General features: G+C 39.6%; 1 protein-coding gene and 1 pseudogene across 6 annotated transcripts in view; one reads left to right on the forward strand and one right to left on the reverse strand.

Annotated features, from left to right (window-relative positions):
- KLHL3 (kelch like family member 3) overlaps positions 1-20,191 on the forward strand; it is a 278,377-nt gene that overhangs the window by 83,708 nt on the left and 174,478 nt on the right. The window lies entirely within an intron of this gene.
- Positions 14,200-15,779, reverse strand: LOC131515146 (neuropeptide Y receptor type 6-like; annotated as a pseudogene).

Consider the following 20,191-nt stretch of genomic DNA (forward strand, 5'->3'; position numbering starts at 1 on the left):
TAACACTTTCAGAGGCTATTCTTGTTCCCTCACCCATAGGAGGGTGATAATGCAGTGTGTATGTGAAATTGCTTTATTTATTTATTTATTTAAAAAAATTTTTTTAATATGAAATTTGACAAATTGGTTTCCATACAACACCCAGTGCTCATCCCAACAGGTGCCCTCCTCAATACCTAACACCCACCCTCCTCTCCCTCCCACCCCCCCATCAACCCTCAGTTTATTTTCAGTTTTTAGGAGTCTCTTATGGTTTGGCTCCCTCCGTCTCTAACTTTTTTTTTTTTCTTTCCCATCCCCCCCATGGTCTTCTGTTAAGTTTCTCAGGATCCACATATGGATGGAAAGTGAAAACATATGGTATCTGTCTTTCTCTGTATGACTTATTTCACTTAGCATAACACTCTTCAATTCCATTCACGTTGCTACAAAAAGGCCATATTTCATTCTTTCTCATTGCCAAGTAGTTTTCCACTGTGTATGTAAACCACAATTTCTTTATCCATTCATCAGTTGATGGACATTTGGGCTCTTTCCATAATTTGGCTATTATTGAAAGTGCTGCTATAAACATTGGGGTACAAGTGCCCCTATGTATCAGCACTCCTGTATCCCTTGGGTAAATTCTTAGCTGTGCTATTGCTGGGTCATAGGGTAGATGTATTTTTAATTTTTTGAGGAACCTCCACACTTTTCCAGAGTGGCTGCATCAGTTTGCATTCCCACCACCAGTGCAAGAGGGTTCCCATTTCTCCACATCCTCTCCAGCATCTATAGAATCCTGATTTGTTCATTTTAGCCACTCTGACTGGCGTGAGGTGATATCTCAGTGTGGTTTTGATTTGTATTTCCCTGATGAGGAGTGATGTTGAGCACCTTTTCATGTCCCTGTTGGCCATCTGGATGTCTTCTTTAGAGAAGTGTCTATTCATGTTTTCTGCCCATTTCTTCACTGGATTATTTGTTTTTTGGATGTGGAGTTTGGTGAGTTCTTTATAGATTTTGGATACTAGCCCTTTATCTGATATGTCACTTACAGCAATGGATAGATCATCTAGACACAGGATCAAAAAAGAAACAAGGGCTCTGAATGATACATTGGATCAGATGGACTTGACAGATATATTTAGAACTCTGCATCCCAAAGCAACAGAAGATACTTTCTTCTCGAGTGCACGTGGAACATTCTCCAAGATAGATCACATACTGGGTCACAAAACAGCCCTTCATACGTATAAAAGAACTGAGATCATACCATGCATGCTTTCAGACCACAATGCTATGAAACTTGAAATCAACCACAGGAAAAAGTCTGGAAAACCTCCAAAAGCATGGAGATTGAAGAACGCCCTACTAAAGAATGAATGGGTCAACCAGGCAATTAGAGAAGAAATTAAAAAATATATGGAAACAAGAGAAAATGAAAATACAACAATCCAAATGCTTTGGGATGCAGCAAAGGCAGTCCTGAGAGGAAAATACATTGCAATCCAGGCGTATCTCAAGAAACAAAAATCCCCAATACAAAATCTAACAGCACACCTAAAGGAAATAGAAGCAAAACAGTAAAGACACCCCAAACCCAGCAGAAGAAGAGAAACAATAAAGATCAGAGAAGAAATAAACAATGTAGAAACTAAAAAAACAGTAGAACAGATCGATGAAACCCAAGAGTTGGTTTTTTGAAAAAATAAACAAAATTGATAAACCTCTAGCCGGGCTTCTCAAAAAGAAAAGGGAGAGGACCCAAAGAGATAAAATCATGAATGAAAATGGAATTATTACAACCAATCCCTCAGAAACACAAGCAATTATCAGGGAATACCATGAAAAATTATCTGCCAACAAACTGGACAATCTGGAAGAAATGTGAAATTGCTTTAAAGCTTCCTGCCTGGAGGCTGTAAGTAGCTTGAGGTCATTAACCTGGTTTCATTTGCTTCTGTTTCTCTTGTATATGACATAGCTCTTGGTACAGGGTAGGTGCTTAGTGAAGTTTGCTGACTTGAATTGGAGTAAATACTCTGTGTTCCTTACAAACATTTTTTTTTACAGCTTTATTGCAATAGATCAATATATGATAAACTGCACATTTTAAAGTGTATAATTTGATAAGTTTTGACATTTGTGTACACTTGTGAAGCCATTACCACAATCAAGATAATTAACATATCTGTTACTCCCAAAAGTTTTCTCATGTCTCCATTGTAATAACTCTTTTATACTTTTCTGCCCCTGTCTTCAGACAACCACTGATTTGCTGTCACTGTAGATTAATTTGTATTCTCTAGAATTCTGTATAAATGATATATGCAGTATGTATTTTATTTTCTTGGTGGGGAGGTATCTGCCTTTTTTCACTCAGTGTAATAATAATTATTGTCATTATTTTTGTATTTTATTTATTGTTAAAGTTTTTTTTTTGAGACAGAGAGAGAGAGAGAGAGAGAGAATGGGGGAGGGGAAAAAGAGGGGGACATAGGATCCAAAGTTGGCTCCATGCTGACAGCAGAGAGCCTGATGTGGGGATCGAACGCATGAACCACAAGATCATGACCTGAGCTGAAGTTGGATGCTTAACTGACTGAGTCACCTTGGCACTCCACTCAGCATAATTATTTTGAGATTCATCCATATTGTAGTCTGTATCAATAGCTCATTCCTTTTCATTCCTGAGTAGTATTCCATTATAAAAATATACCATGGTTTATTGGTTCATCTGTTGTTGGACCTTAGATTGCTCTGGTTTTTGGCTATTACACATAAAGCTATTATGAACATTCATGTATAAGTCTTCATATGGGTAATATGCTTTTATTTCTAGTAGGTGAACACCTAGGAGTACAATATTGGATCAAATGGTAGGTGTCTTTTTAACTTCTAAGAACATGTCAAATTGTTTTGTAAAGTAGTTGTTATCATTTCAGATCCCACCAGCGCTTATGAAGTTTCACTTCCTCTACATCCTCATCCTCACCAACTCTTGGTATATGTCAGTCTTTTATTTTGACAGAGACAATTTTATCAGTTTGTTCTTTAATGTTCATTTATTTTTGAGACAGAGAGAGACAGAGCATGAATGGGGGAGGGGCAGAGAGAGAGGGAGACACAGAATCGGAAGCAGGCTCCAGGCTCTGAGCCATCAGCCCAGAGCCGGATGCGGGGCTCGAACTCACGAACCGTGAGATCGTGACCTGAGCTGAAGTCGGACGCTCAACCGACTGAGCCACCCAGGCGCCCCTCAGTTTGTTCTTTAAAGGACAGTACCTTTGGTGTTGTATTTGAGAAATCTTTGGGTAGCTCAAGGTTGCAATGTTTTTTACCCTATGTTTGCTTTTGTAACTTTATAAGTTTAAATTTTACATATAGGTTTGTGATTCATTTGAGTTTTTATGTTGTATGAGATATGAAAAAAAATCACCTTTTTTGGCATATGAATATTCAGTAGTTCTAGCCATTTGTTGAAGAATACTTTGTATATAATTTTCAGATGAAAAACATCTCTATTAGCTCAGATCATTCCATTTTGCCAATAAGAAAACTGGCTTGGAGAAGTGAAGTGACTTGCTCAAGGGCCACATAGCTCATTTGTGTAGATCCAGGCCTCAAACTCATGTCTTCCAATTACCATTCCATTCGTTTGTTCACTAAGTTTTCTTTTTGTTTAACCCTTTCAAGTACCTTGTTCTTGAGTATTATCATTCTGCCTAATCTTTTAAATATTTTATTTATTTATTTATTTTGAGAGAGAGAGTGTGTGAAAGCAGAGAAGGAACACAGAGGGAGAGGGAGAGAGAGAATCCCAAGCAGTCTTCATGCTGAGTGGAGCTGCTTAACTGACTTAGCCACGTAGCTGCTCCTGCCTAGTTTTTAGAAGGGAGAACTGAGGCCTAAAACAGGACCATCACTTTAGAGACCATATTGTGAAGGTTCTTACCTCTTGAACCTCATCCTTTATTATTCTCCCCTCACTCCTGCTGCTTCAGTCTCCCCACTCTTCCTTGAATCCACCAGGAGCACTCCTGCCTCAGGGCCCTTGAACTTGCTGTACCCTCTCCCTAGACTCTCTTCTCTTAGCTATCCTCATGTCTTGTTTCCTTATCTCCTTCAAGTCTTGGCTCAAATGTCACCTCAGGAAAACCTACCTGAACCACACATTTAAAATTGCAAGCCCTTGGGGTGCCTGGGTGGCTCAGTCATTTGAGTGTCCAGTTTCAGCTCAGGTCATGATCTCATGGTTCACGTGTTGGAGCCCCACATTGGGCTTGCTGCTGTCGGTGCAGAGCCCGCTTCAGATCCTCTGCCCCTGCCCTGCTTGCACTCTCTCAAAAAATAAATAAGCACTAAATAAAATTGCAGCCTCCCCCAAGCACCCACATCCCTTTTCCCCACAGTATTGTCTAGTCAGGTTGTGAAGTCACGTTGTGAAGTCAGGGGTGACAGGAGATTTCTTGTCAGAATGACACCAAGGCTGTGGCTGAGTGAAGGTGGAGAGTATTTTTCTACCTGATGAGGATTGAGGAAGGATGCTGAAAGCAGTTTGAAATCATCTGATTTTTTGTTTTTGAGCTATCATCTTTAAGAACTTAGAGTTTTCCATAGATTTTTAGCCTAACTCTGAGATCTGTGGGCTGGATCTGACACATGTAAATTTATAAAAGAGCAATCTCCTCAGGGCTTATACTGGTGTCAGAGATTTTAATATTGCCACTATTTCTGTAGTCCCTTCTTTGGCCAGGCACTGTACATACATTATCTTCAGTTCTTACAACAGTCCTGCAAGGCAGGGATTACTCCCTGTCTTATGTATGTAACTTTTTAGGGCCAGAGATGTTAACGAAGCTTGCCTCAATTCACAAAGCTAGTATCTGGTAGGGCCAAGATTCAAGCTCAAGCCTGGGTAGCTTAAAACCTGAGCTTTTCCCGCTATGCTTGGATAATGTGTTTCCCTTTCCTGTCCTTTTCTCCCCATGTACAAGCAATATCATCAAGTAACTACTCGAACATGGGGGTGAATAAGGAAGGCTACTCCAGTGTCCTCTCCACAGTTCTTCCAGGAAGGAGGACAGCAGCAATCCCTTTCTGTAGATGGCAGAACTGAGGTGCAGAGGGCTTAAGCGACATGTTTAGGGCTACAAAATAAGTCTGTGGAAGAATTGAGATCAAAGTCTCAGGACTCCTGGCTCCCAGGTACATTGTTTTGCAATCCTGTCCCACCAACACCAAAGGCAATTTTATTGTTGATCGCAGTGTATGAGCAAATGGATGCTACTTGGGGCCTCTTAGAGGGGTGAGTAAACATCTGAGATCTGTGAGCTCTTTCCCCTCAGTTACTCTGTGAAGGAATTGAGTTCCTCTACACAATACTGTAGGCCTAGTGTCCACTGAACTATTGACTTGGAAGATACATCTCACACTCATTCTAGCAAGCTAGATGCCTAGTGTTTTTGTGAGGCTCCCAAATTAGAAATAGTATCTGTTTCTGAGAGCTCCTGGTTGAAGCTCTTCCAGGAGCAACTCTGAAATCTTGGATTTGTACCTCTTTTCTCAGTTCCCTGAAATCAGAGAGGAGGGGTTTTCTTCAGAAGACTTATGGGTAAGGAAGCTTTGTCTGAAAATTGTCATGAAGTGTTCCACCATCATAGCAGGCATTCTTTAGCTTATACCTGCCTTTCTGTAGGAGCCAGTGATGCCACTGCCAGTGTTCTTCATCATTTTGGGGTGCCTGGGAGCATGCTTATTGTGCATAGTAAGATGAATGGATACCATTTGGACACTCATTTCCCCTGGAAGATTTTCACCTGAATAGAGTGTCATGGCCTAATGGTATAGCAGACAGAGCTGTTGGTCGGTGCCAGTCAGGGATGCTAGGCTTCAGCTACAGCTTTGAAAATTTCCCCATTTGTATAGTCTTTGTCATTGATCACGTACCTCCAGATTTCCTAGGAGACCTAGGGAACTAGGTTGTGATGAAAAGACATAGTCACACTCTGCTTCTTTCTAAACACTCCACGATGTTGTAATTGTCTGGCTACTTAAAGTTCCCCCTCAGACAGTGCATTCCTCAAGAGCAAGGATATAGTTTTACTGATCTCTTCATCTCCAGTGTCTAGCAGAGAGCTTGACAGGTACTTAGTAAGTGATAATTGAATGATGAATGAAGGAGGATGGGATTTTAGATAGATGAGGATTTACCCCTCTCTAACTTCAGGCAACTTGCTCAACTAATACTTCATTTGTAAACTGAAGTAAAATTATCTACCTACAAGAATGTTTTTAGGATTAAGTGAGTTAATGAGTAGAGGGACAAAATGAGTGACAGATGACCCTTTGGACTCTGTGATTCAGTAACACAGCTTAGAACACAGAATCACAGAATTACAAAGCAGTTACAGGCATAACCAGCCTCATCTTTGCCTGGCTAAATCCCAGTCATCCTTTGGCTCTCAGTTTCTTTCAGGAAGATTCTTTTATCTTCTTTCTGTCCCCATTCTCCCCAGTTTCTTCTACTCATTGCTTTCATAATATTGTATCTTCTTCTGTTATAGTACTTGTCAAAATTTACTTTAAAAATTTTTTTTTTACATTTTTATTTATTTTTGATAGAGACCATGAGTGGGGGAGAGGCAGGGAGAGAGGGAGACCCAGAATCCAAAGCAGGCTTCAGGCTCTGAGCTGTCAGCGCAGAGCCTGACATGGGGCTTGAACCCACAAACCACGAGATCATGACCTGAGCTGAAGTCGGATGCCCAACCGACTGAGCCACCCAGGCACTCTCAAAATTGACTTTTTTAAGAAGTATCATCTCTGAGAGACTGCCGTGAAGGCAGGGAATTAGGTCAATCTTGCTCACGATTATATTTATTCACATAGTAGATGCTTGTTAAATATTTATTGAATGAATGATGTGTTTTGCAGATGAAGAATCTGAAGCTTAGGAAGGGTAAGTGATTTTTCCAAACATTAAAAAAATTTTTTAATGTTTACTTTTGAGAGAGAGAGAAAGAGAGAGCACACATGAATGGGGGAGGGGCAGAGAGAGAGAGAGAGAGAGAGAGAGAGAATATGAAGCAGGCTTTGTGCTATCAGCGCAAACCCCGACATGAGGCTTGAATCAATGAACAATGAGATCATGACCTGAGCCAAAGTCACTCAACCAACTGAGGCAGCCAGGTGCCCCTGATTTACCCAAACGTTAAGCTAGACCCTTGTCTCTTGATTTCTTGTACCACAGCTGCCTCATGGCCAGGCACTTTGGATTCTTACGTTTTTTTGTTTTGTGTTTATTGATTTTTTTCAGTTTTAATCTTTTTCTCTCCCATTTTAAAAATTATACAAATAACACATGTTTCTAGTAGAATATTTAGAAAACATAGATATCAAATAGAGAGGAAGGGAGATTAGAACGCAAGATGAAATAAGGGAAAAAGAAGTAGAGATAGGTCACCAAAAAAATCCTGTCACCTGGGCATAAACACTATTAACATTTTGGAATATTTCCTTTCAGACATTTTTTTAGGTGCTACACACAAACGTGTGCACATGTGTGCACACACACACCTTTGTATTTGTTTTTGAATTGAGAAACTTCACAGGAAGTAGAAAGGTGTAAAGCTTGAATTACCAGGAGACAGCTGTCTTGTAACAGTGTCCAGGAGTCAAGGACTCCTGCTGTAGAAAACCAAAAGGCATCTTCTGGGATCCCAAGATGAGGAAGATCGCTGCCAAATCAATAACTCAATAACTTTTGTTTCTGGTTTTATGTTCTCTTAATGGAGAGGAAGAATTTGGCTCCCTGAAAAAGATGAAGTTCTGTCCTGCCTTTTATAGAGAGTCTGATTTTTCTTCTGATAGGGTCATAATGGGCCCCGTTCTTCTGCAACTGGTTGCTCTGGAAGCCTGGCTTTGGATTTCTTAAAGCTTTTTGCTCCAAGAACCTGTCAACTTAGTTAATTGGAAATTAATAGAGAAATTTCTTTCAATCCTAGGATCTGCCCAGTTAGCTGACTCTTACTGGCATAACTGTTACTGGCAAATAATGTTTGAGCCACAAATAAGTACACTTTGCCCTTGAGCCTCACCTACAACCAAGGTGCGTTTGCTTTTGTCCTCTTGCCATTGCAGGTTTCCTGAGCACTGGCTATTATATTTCAGATGGAATTTTGGCTTTCTGCTTCTTCAATTACTGAGTCCAGGAAGTACAGGTCCCATATGCTATTCAGATCCACAACCCACTTCCAAGCAAAGATTTGTTATCCTCAGATTTATTCTGCATCTCCAGCCTGCAAATATTAATTTATTCTCTACTTTGTGGAGATATTGTAGTTGGAGATGCTGTAGCCAGATGCTGTAGTTGACACTGGAGCTAGTTGGGTGAATAACACCCAGTCCTCCTTGCCTTCAGGGAGCTCATGTCTTGTAGAGCGGGCACACACGTAAACAGACCTTCAGGGTTCTACATGGTAGGTATACATGGGGTGCTATAAGAGCAGTGACTAGGGGATCCTAACAGCCCTGGGGGATCAGAGGAGGTTGTTAAGAAACATTTAAATGGAGTCCCAAAGGACTCAGGATTTTCTGGTTTATTGATGGTCCCATAATCTCTGTGTAATTAGGATTATATCTTTCTACTCTCATTGGACAATTAATAAAACATAGGCTTGAAAAACATTCAGGTATTCATTAAGTAAGTAATTACTGTCTAGCCGTTTTTTTAAGGAAATAATAACTTTTAGAATCTGTATGTATTAAATGCTTTTCCCTTGCCTTGTCCTGTCCTAAATACTGAGGACGGTACTGGACTGATGGAATAGAAGGAATAATGGATGTAGGTCAAGGTCTCTGAAAGTTCTCAGTCCAGTTAGAAGAACAGATTTAAAATAGAGAATCATAGGCAACAGTCGACAACCAGATATAAGATGGATGCGTTCCTGTCGCCAGCACCACACATCTTGTTGCTTCTCCAGCAGGGGAGGCACCAGCCCAGCTTCCAGGAGTTTGGTAATAGAAATAGGGGAAAGAGACCTGCCTTGCCTTCCCTGGTCCCCCTAGGAATATATGTCAGTTTTCATTCTCCAATTTATTGCATGAGCACATTTACTGCATAGATGACTTCAGGGTATAGAAGTAAATTGAGAATTCCATTGTCACTGAGTCTGCCTTCACTTACTTTTATTTAAAAATTTTTTAATGTTTATTTATTTCTGAGACAGAGAGTGACAGAGCATGTGTGGGGGAGGAACAGAGAGAGAGAGAGAGAGAGAGGGAGACACAGAATCTGAAGCAGGCTCCGGGCTTTGAGTTGTCAGCACAGAGCCCGATGCGGGGGTTGAACTCACAAACCGTGAGATCATGACCTGAACCGAAGTTGGTCGCTCAGCTGACTGAGCCACCGAGGCACCCCTGCCTTCACTTAGTTTTAAATTTTTTTAAAGATTTATTTTTGAGAGAGAGAGAGAGAGCAAGCGAGCATGAACAGGGGAGGGACAGAGAGAGAGGGAGACACAGAATCTGAAGCAGGACCCAGGTTCTGAGCTGTCAACACAGAGCCTGATGCAGGGCTCAAACTCATGAACTATGAGATCATGGCTTGAGCCCAAGTCAGATGCTTAACTGACTGAGCCACTCAGGCGCCCCAGCCTTCAATTACTCTTAGCTTTCCTTTAGCCAGCTTTCAACTTAGCCAGAAGGAAAGCCTTCAGAACCAAGACAGTGAAAGTATATACTAAGGACTTTATATATACATAACTTTATATATACATATACATATATGTATATATGTCTATATGTTTACATATAAAAATATTTATTATTCTACAGAATACAAAGTTTATGGGATTAAAGATCGACTCTTTTCCCTGGGCTGACAAACTATGCTGTTCCTCCTCAGTATCAAGTGGGAGACTGCTTCTTTGAGTTGAAGCCTCATGCATGTTACTCTGTCAAGTTATTTATGCCTTTTTCAGAATGTTTTATTTTCCATTGCAGGGAAGTATACACTATATGCATTTAAACCACATTTGGGTATTCTTTATTTTGAATCATTTATATTGTTAATTTTTCTCTGTTAGAAATTGTTTGGGTATTATTCCTAAGGGAATCTTTAGAAATAGGCAGAGAGAACACGTAGAGGACTTGTTGTCATTGTTTTAGCATTTTTAAATTTAGCTCTGGTGCATTGGACAGATACATTCAGAATAGTTAATTTAGTAATTTTTTGAGAGCATAAATATTTACTCATCTCACTAATAGTCACCTTTTCTGGAAACTATTAAGGATATGAACTACTACTCTTCAGTCCAAATTGATTTGAGGTCAGGAGATAGTGGAGTAGAATTTTTGGAGCATTGGCCACAGGACATGGTGTTTCCAAGGCTATCTGGCAAACATCATGAAGTTCTAGATTGATAACTAGTTTCTAGTCTCAAAAGAGACTCTAGTCTGTTAGAGAGGAGAATACAGGGCCATTAGGCAGGTGAGAAAATAAGGCCTTATTTCATTCACCAAGTGGCTCAACAGTAGACCACATTTGGGTGGACCAAACAGACCCACAAATACTACAAAACGGAAAGTTGACTTTCCTGAAATTTTCACTTGTTTCCTCTAAGAAACGATTTTTACCTCTGCTACTGGGCCCCACAACACTTGGTTTATATTTCTATCATACTTTCTTTTCTTTTCATTTTTTCTTGTTTATTTACTATTTTTTCATTAACATAATTTGGACATTTTACTTTCTTAAATGTATTTTTTATTGAAATATAATTAATATACAGTGTTCTATTAGTTTCAGGTGTATAACAATTCAACCATTCTATAGATTACTTACCTAGTGCTTATCATGATAAGCATATATATTTTTAAATAGTATATAGAAATCAGAAGTAAATTTATTGGAGGGTGAAATATTTGCTTTTATGTAATTGTTGGAATTGTCTAAATCATTTACATATATATGTATTTCTAAAATTTTATTTTTTTTAAATTCCACTATAATTAACATATAGTGTTCCATTAGTTTCAGATATACAGTATAATGATTCAACAATTCTGTACATTACTTGGTGCTCATTATGATAAGTATACTTTTAATACCCTTTATTTATTTTACCCACATCCCCATTCCCCACCTCCCCTCTGGCAACCAATTGTTTGTTCTCTGTATCTAAGAGTTTGTTTTATTTGTTTGTCTCTTTTATTATTAAATTCCACATGTGAATGAAATCATATGGTATTTGTCTTTTCTCTGTCTGACTTATGTCACTTAGCATTATACAGAATTTCTAGGTCTGTTCATATTGCAAATGGCAAGATGTCATTCTTTTTTATGGCTGAATAATAATCCATTGTACAGGGGTGTCTGGATGGTGCAGTTGACTGAGCATTCTACTCTTGATTTCAGTTTAGATCATAATCACAGGGTCGTGGGATTGAGCCCTGCATCTGGCTCCATGCTGAGCCTGCTTAAGATTCTATCTCTCTCCCTTGCCCCTCTCTATAGCTCACACATGCTCTCTCTCTCTCTCTCAAATAAAAGAATTACAATTAAAAAATATTCCATTGTACATTTATACCCCATCTTTTAAAAAAATTTTTTATTTTAAGTAGGCTCCACGCCCAATGTGGGGCTCGAACTCATGACCCTGGGATCAAGAGTCATGTGCTCTACTGACTGAGTCAGCCAGGCACCCCCTATTTATATTACATCTTTATTCATTCATCTATAGACAGACACTTGGGTTACTCCCATATCTTGGCTATTGCCAATAATGCTTGGTTAATGACAGTAACATAGGGGTGCACATATCTTTTTGAATTAGTGTTTTTGTTTTCTTTGGGTAAATACCCAGTAGTGGAATTACTGGGTCATATGGTAATTCTCTTTTTAATTTTTGTAGGAATTTCTGTACTGTTTTACACAGTATCTACGCCAAGTTGCATTTCCACCGACACTGCATGAGGCTTCCTATTTCTCTAGATCCTTGACAACACTTGATATTTCTTGTCTTTTTGATCCTAGCCATTTTGTTAGGTATGTAGTGATATCTTAATGTGGTTTTGATTTGCATTTCCCTGTCCATCATACTTTTTAAGTAGCTGCTTCTAGACCTTTGCTCTCCTACCTGTCAGAATATAAGCCCCTTAAGGGTGAAAGCATGCATCAAAAAATTTATTTCACTACTTTTTTGAGGTGAAAATAACCAGAAGAAAGACTACTGTTGATAGTTACACATTAGTGACTTTCATTTCATTAAAGCTTAAGACAGGTTTAGAAGAAAGACATAACAGTTTATAGGAGGAACTAGCTCTTAGCCTGGAGCCAGAAATAACACCATAATATTTAATCATAGATTGGAAATATCTTTTGAATGATCAGGGTGGAGATCAAGGTTAGAGGTGCATGTGTGTGGATGAGGGGTGGGGGTCATGTACGAAGTTGATAAAAACCTTTTCTTTTAGTGTCTTGGTTAGAATCATTTTAGTAATGGAAACTGTCTTTACCCAGCAGGTAAAACATCATATTACATCTTAATTATAAGACTGACCACTGTCTGTCAGAAGAGACAGAAAAAGGTTATCTAGGGAGAATTGACTGTTTCCTGGGCTGAGGGGCTACCGTCTTGTACCTTCAAAATTCTAAGCTGCACCATTTGAAACTGGTGTTTAGATAATAGTTTTTATTTGCAACTAATACTGTGAGACTTACATTTTATTTCATTTGGGTGCCCTGCAGTGCTTTTGTTGTTCATTTTTTCCAGTGATAGAGTAGAAATGCTGAAGGGAAGAGATAGGGAGAAGGAAGGAGGTGGAAGGAGAGGTAGAGAGAAGGAAGAAATGTTTCAGGAGGGAAATCATGAAGGCTGATGTGAAAGGAAAAAAAAACACAGTGGAAAAACCACAGATAATCAAAGATACCTCTTATTCAAAAGAAAGAAGGTATAGTTACATTTTTGACAGACCAATAAGCTGCAGCTCAAATGTAATAGTATAAGGGTGATTTATCCAAGGAAGAGATAAAGCTGGCCATGATTCAGTAGAAATCCCTGAGCTAATGGCTATTGAATGATAGTAGCTTATTATTATTATTATTATTATTTTGAAAACAGTCTAGGGGCAGCTGGGTGGCTCAGTCGGTTAAGTGTCAAACCTCAGCCCAGGTCATGGTCTCATGGTTCACAGGTTCAAGCCGTATGTCCGGCTCTCTGGTGTCAGAGCACCAGAGTGCTCTGGCTCTTTTGTCTTCCTCTCTCTCTGCCCCTCCCCTGCTTGCGTTCTCTTTCTCAAAAATAAACATTAAAATGGGGCACCTGGGTGGCTCTGTTGGTTAAGTGTCCCACTTCGGCTCAGGTCATGACCTCGTGGTTTGTGGGTTTGCGCCTCACGTCAGGCTCTTTGCTGACACCTCAGAGCCTGGAGCCTGCTTTGGATTCTGTCTCCCTCTCTTTCTGCCCTTCCACTTCTCATGCCCTCTCTCTCTCTCAAAAATAAATAAACATTAAAAAAAATTATTTTTAAAAATAAACATTAAAAAGAAAGAAAAGAAAACAGTCTAGCTGATTCTCCTATGTGATACTGTGGGGATAAGGGATATTTAAAAAAAATTTTTTTTAAATGTTTATTTACTTTTGAGAGGGGGCGGGGAGGCACAGAGAGAGGGAGACACAGAATCTGAAGCAGGCTCCAGGCTCTGAGCTGTCAGCACAGAGTTCGATGTGGGGCTAAACTCTCAAACCGGGAGATCATGACCTGACCTGAAGTCAGAAGTTTAACCAACTGAGCCACCCAGGTGCCTCTAAAGTTTAATTCATGAGATTTATGAGAAGTTTAAAAAAATCTGGAGCTAATTATAAAAGTGCTACTGATGAAGTCCCTTAAACCCAGTAATAGATGCATCATAACTCCTGTTTAACATACATAAAGAATTAGGGATAAAAAGCCATTTGATAATTAAAATTCTATATACATTAGCCATTGATAGTTAGGGTGATCTCTAGCATAACTGGAGTGCTGACGAGTTTGTGGTCTGTTCTAATGGTGCTTAATAGCGTTGTTAGTGAAGAAAATGTACTGTTAGCATAAACTAGAGAATCTGATTCAGGCATGGGAAATAATTACAATACTTAGTTTCAGTGTCATTCAACTTGCAATCAAACTTACTTTGTTGACGAATTAATAGGTTATGATGGGGGCTTTCTGACTTGGCTAATTAATTGAATGGTTACATGGTTGAAAGTTAGAGTTCCCAAATATGAAAGTGAAATGTCTTGAACACTGAGAGGTATAGCAGTGCTTTTACTAGGCTTATAACTAGTAATGCCTTTTGTGGGCATGCCATTGAGTAACAGCTTCTGGAAACTTGTTCCCTGGCCAGCAGTGCTGCTTGCCTCAGTTGCTTTCTCATTGTAATTCTTTGCCCTAAATGATAACAGCTAGTTTGAGTTACTTAGCATTGTTCTCCTCAGAAAAAAGGGATGGCGTGTGTGTGTGTTTTGGGCAGATATATGGCACGCACAGGTCTGGCCTAAAGCAAAACTCTGTAGTGTCAAGTTGCTCTCTCTCGCTCTCGCTCTCTCTCTCTCTCTGTCTCTCTTTTGGTTCTAGCTTCTTTTTATGCATCTTTATGCCATTATCTCTCCATCTTTCATTCAAGAACATCTTTAGCATTGTTAATAATTTTTATATACCTGTTGATGCAAGAGCCAATCTTAATGATGCCTTGGATTCATTGATGTGCATAGTGGAGATGGCAGTATTTTCATATCTTTCCCGAGGTGCAAAGCACCAGCAATGGTGAATAAGCACTCCCAGATCCTTCTGGAAAGCTTTGTTGAGAAATCCAGAAAATAGAGGATTTATGCATGTGGAAACCATAGCAATCAAGTGGCAGACAGACGGCAAATACTAGGTCCTGGTGACAGCTCATCAGCACCTTGTGATACCAGTCAAAAATAACATTGAAGATGTTCACGGGCAACCAGCAGGCCCCAAAGGTCACCTCAGTGGAGATCAATATCGTGTTGATTCTTTTGTTTTCATTGAGCTGACTGTCGCTTTCCCTCTTTTCTGTCTTCCTTCTCATTTCTCCTGTGGAGGCAAGTAACAATCTTCAAGTAGTAGATGAGGATGAAGCTCAGAGGGATGTGATACTGGACCATAAACATTAAAGTGGTGAAGAGGAGCTGGTTTATTTTGGAGGGCCAGTTCTCTATACAGGCTGCACCATGGATGTACAGGTCAGTGGGGAGAGAGACTCTTAAAAGGCTCATCTGGGAGGTGATAGTTCAGGAAGAGGAGAAAATAGCCAAATCACTGTGATATCCCAGTAGACATGAGATACACTGGGTTTCTAGTCATAGGGGTTTACAATCAGCTGCTACCTTTCAACAGTAATTAACACCTGTGAGAATATGGACACAGAGATGGAGACACCCTGCACATAAGAGCTGAGCTTGCACATGGCATCCCCAAATATCCAGTAGTCCATCAGAGTGTACATGGCAGTAAAAGGGATGCACATGACACATACCAAGATGCCAGAGAAGGACAGATTGGCAGTCAGTATACTGATGACGTTTTGAGCTTTTCTCTGCTTCTTAACGATGATAGTGATGAGAGAAAAGTTTGCAAAAAGGCCCACTATTAAGACAACAGTATAGGCTATGAGGAATAGGAGCAAGGCTAGAGAAGGAAGCCGAGAGGCCTCAAAGTAGAAAAAATGCAGAGTTGTTGCTTTCTGCATTGGTTTTATTAGATGCTGGATAGTTTAGAAAAAGTTCCATTATGTTAGGGTTGTAAGAAGACCTTTTGTTAGCTTATTTTGACCATGATTTCTTGGGAAGTACTTGGCTCTGAGTCTTCCAGTGAGTAATTAGTAGGGTTTAATCTTCCTTGATTTTTACATGTGCTCCATGAAAATGCACCAATGACTTGAATATCCTCCTTAGATCTAAAAAATGAAACAGAACCCAGAATATTAGTACAAGTTCTTAACAACCTGAGACGACATAGAGAGATGGGTCTGACCTCTCAGTCCTTGCCCTTCTTCTCATCTCAGGGTGCTTGATTTGTTCCATCAGTATAGTATTGTTTTTTTAATTTCTTTTTTTACATTTATTTATTTTTGAGAGGCAGAGAGAGACAGAGCACAAGTGGGGGAGGGGCAGAGAGAAAAAGAGACACAGAATCTGAAGCAGGCTCCAGGCTCTGAGCTGTCAGCACAGAGCCCAATGTGGGGCTTGAACCCACAAACCATAAGATCATGACCTGAGCTGAAGTCGGACGCCCAACCGACTGAGCCGCCCAGGTGCCCCTAGTATTTTTTTTAAATTTAAGTTTATTTATTCTGAGAGAGAGAGAAAGAGGGAGAGAATGAACATGCAAGCAGGGGAGGGACAGAGCGACAGAGAGAAAAATCCCAAGCAGGCTCCATAGTGACAGTATGTAGGCAGACATAGGGCATGAACTCACGAACTGTGCCATCGTGACCTGAGCTGAGATCAAGAGTTGGATGCTTAACTGACTAAGCCACCCAGTTGTCCCACCCATCAATATAGTCTTTAGAGCTAATAAGGAAGAAAATGTGATAGCATTCTATTAGCTATGTAAGATAGATAGCATTTTATTAACTAGGTAAGGGAGCCCAAATGTGTTTCCATTCCTGGTACTCCAGTGTTGTGTGTGTGTGTGTGTGTGTTTGTGCATGTGCTGTGGAGGTCACAGTACCATGTTTGGGTTGAATTTCAATTGTAACATCACCATTTGGTGTCCATATGACTTTGACACAATTAGTTACCCTTCATGCTGAGTTTTCTTATCTGTAAAATGGGAATAAACAGTGTGAGTTGTTATGAGGATTGAATGAGATCAACTGAATTTATCTCTCAGCCTCAACATATAATAGTGTTCAGTATGTGTATACTGAATAAAATTTGTCAGCTCCACTGCCCAGAGTTAGTCCACTGCCCTTTAGTCTGGAGGCTAGAATCATAGATCATGCCTGCTATGGAATAGCATATGCTGTCTCCTTTTTGTACTACTTACATTCTCTGGGGCTGAAGCCATGCTCTGCACAGGCAGTTCCTGGGTATGATGTTCAGATTCTGGCAAGGTATCCATTGCCTAGTGAGCTCCTCCATAGAGTTACTTTATTTAGAAAGCATTTGTCCAGTTATCCGTTCCTCTGGATCCCTTCTTCTGACTTCGAGAGGAAAGCGGGGCCCTGATTCAGTGGTTCAGCATGGCTTAGGGTGGTTGTATTCTGTGGAATTATTCAGACCAGAATATACAACAGGCATGATGTACTCCCTACCTTTTTAAGTGCTGCGATTTCTAACTCAAAGAGGACACATTAAAGGAGGGCAAAGGGAAAAAAATACCCCTCATCTTGGTTTATTCTTCAGGAATTTGAGGAAAAAACATAAATAACATTGATAAAGGAAGCTGAGCAATAGGAATAAAAGAGAACAGATGTTTGTTTGCTGTTTGAAATTACCCTGGCCTGCTCTCACATCCTCTCTGAGTTCAAAGCCTTGACGGATTCTTATTGGAAAGAAACAACCTTAAGAATACTTGTTATGTCTGTAATGGTTTCAACAGTAGATAGTACAATAAGGAACACCATAAAAATACCACAGATGAATACAAACTGTTGATAAAAATAATATAGTTTGTAAAGCAAGACCCAAGGAACTAATGATTTGTGGCTCAGATGTGATGTGGTAATGAGTAGAGATAGCAAAAATTATAAATAGTGGTATTCAAAATGGTTTAGGGGTTAGCTGATTGAGGCATTCAGCAGACCTAGATTCACAGATATTGGCTAACGAGGAATGTCAAAGCAGATTTAAGTTCTTTGTGACAGTGAATTAGAACCATAAATGAGAAATAGAACATTTTGATTAAGAGAACTCCTACTAAGCAAGCTTTACTTGGAGGAGGAAAGGAATGAAAAAGAAGTAGGCAATAACTTCATATATAGGTAGGTATGCTAGAGTGAGCACCAGACTTTCTATCAGGAGGCACGTTCTACTGCTAACCATCTCTTTGATCTTGAGCATGTCACTCTCCTCTTCTGGGCTTCAATTTCTTTATCTGCTAGATGAAACTTAAAAAATGGCCTCCCTATTTCACACACCTTGGTTTAAGGGCCAATGAGATCATATATTTAAAATGTCCTATAAACTGTTAAACACTGTGCAAATTCATATGCTCATTATTGTTATCACTATTATACTTGTTGAATGTTTCACACTGAATTGATCTAACCCCCATCCTCCAGAAAGCTGTAAGTGTTTTTCTTTCTGCTGCACTATTTATTTCTCCAATAACACGTTTGCTGGAAAGAGGTCAGATTGTTATATTTCCATTTCAGAGACAGAAATCAAACTATAGAAAGGTCTAAGAGCTTAGCTAAAGCCACACAAAACCAGCAAAATCTTGTGCTTGTTTTCTTCCCAGTTCTTACTGTCTACAAGAAAGAACAGCTTCCTATGACTCCTTCAGAGATAGGTCTGAATAATAGTTTCCTCTACAGATGTGAAAATGTGCACAATTTTTTAGAGTTCTAGCATATTGGTGACAGAGAAGGGAATTTACATAGGGAACCCTTGTGTTTCCTATGTTCTAGTTGATCTGGGTTGTCTGGGCTGAGTGAATGGGGATTACTCACCACCTTGCAACAGCTGGTCTGAAGCTTTGTAGAGACCCCTCTACTCTCCTCTGTGTTGACTAGTAGCAAAGTACAAATCAACTCCCCAGTCTATAAATTCCTATAGAGGCTTGAAGCTCAAAAAAGCCAGAAGGTCAGATGGGCCTCATGTGGGAGGAATTCAAAGGGGAGTGCTGGAGTTACATTATCCAGTGCTCTCTACAATAGACAGAGAAGATTAACAGGAAAATCCTCAGTGTGAATGTTAAATGGCCATGTGGGGTTTGTACTTTGCATAATTGGTAACTCTTAGGTTGAAGTATTTAAATCCTACATATCTGGAAGCAAAATAATGCTAAGCTCTGATTCATAAAAAAATTCTTGAGATACATTTCTATTTTAGGGAAGTTCATCTTTGGCTTGTTTAGTTGGAAATGACCTGGAGATGTGAGATCTGAAATTACCAAGTCACATGTTGCCCCAAAATATGAGGAAGATATAGCAGAGGTAGGTAATCTTCAACCTCCAACATAACTGTGCTTAACTCATGAAGCATATGCCTTGAACTGGCTCCCTGTATGCCTTTTAATGCAAAAGTACAATGTTACACATTTTGGATAGTTTTTTGTTTAAAGGTTATTCTCCACAGTCTCTGCACATTTATTTCTGTATTTAAATGGTTTTTTTATTTTTATGTTTTATTAGTGTGTCTTTCTCTGTTCATACAACTCTTTTTTTGGTGGGGGTTTGAGGGTAGAATTTGTGTGTGTGTGTGTGTGTGTGTGTGTGTGTGTGTGTGTGCACGCGTGTGCATGCACACCCCTTTTCTCCTTACATTTCATTGTTTTCCTCTTTCTCCCTACTGCATTGTCTTCTCTGTTTCCCCTTTCCTTTACTGGTCGATAACACAGAAAAGTTAAAGCATAGTTTAGGTTATCTGTTATATTTCATTTGGTGCTGTGGTGTCTTGGCCTGAAAGAGACTCTACAGGCGTTCTAATATACCCCTCTCATTTGACCCATGTTGCACCTTTGCAGTTAATTACTGGTAAAACAGGGACCAGAACCCGTCTTCTGGCTCTCAGATTTCCATGCTCTTTCCACTGTTTTCTGCTGCCTCCTGTTTTATTTCTTGAATAGATTTTTATTTTTCTTGTTGTTAATTTTAAAAGCAAATGAGTAGAACATTTTCTGTTTCTTTTACATTAAAACATTTTCCTTAATGTATCTTCAGGGAGTCTGTGGCCTTAGTCAAAGTGTTTATGTGAAGGTCCGGGATAGGTCAGGGCCACACTGCAAGCATCCCCCCCCCCCCATTAGAACTCTTTCTCCTTTTCCTTAAACCTTTAGGAATACAGATTCTGCAGCTATATTGATGTAAATAATGTCTCACACTTGTTTAGGGCTTGATGATTTTAAAGTACTACCCCATTCATTAATTTATTCAAGAATTTAAGTGTTGACAAAGTGGGCTGTCTTACTTGATCTCTATAGGAGTTCTGTACTCTAGATAGGAATGATACTTTAATTCTGATGTAAAATCATC

The sequence above is a fragment of the Neofelis nebulosa genome, chromosome 1, assembly GCF_028018385.1.
Source record: "Neofelis nebulosa isolate mNeoNeb1 chromosome 1, mNeoNeb1.pri, whole genome shotgun sequence".
NCBI classification, from domain to species: domain Eukaryota; kingdom Metazoa; phylum Chordata; class Mammalia; order Carnivora; family Felidae; genus Neofelis; species Neofelis nebulosa.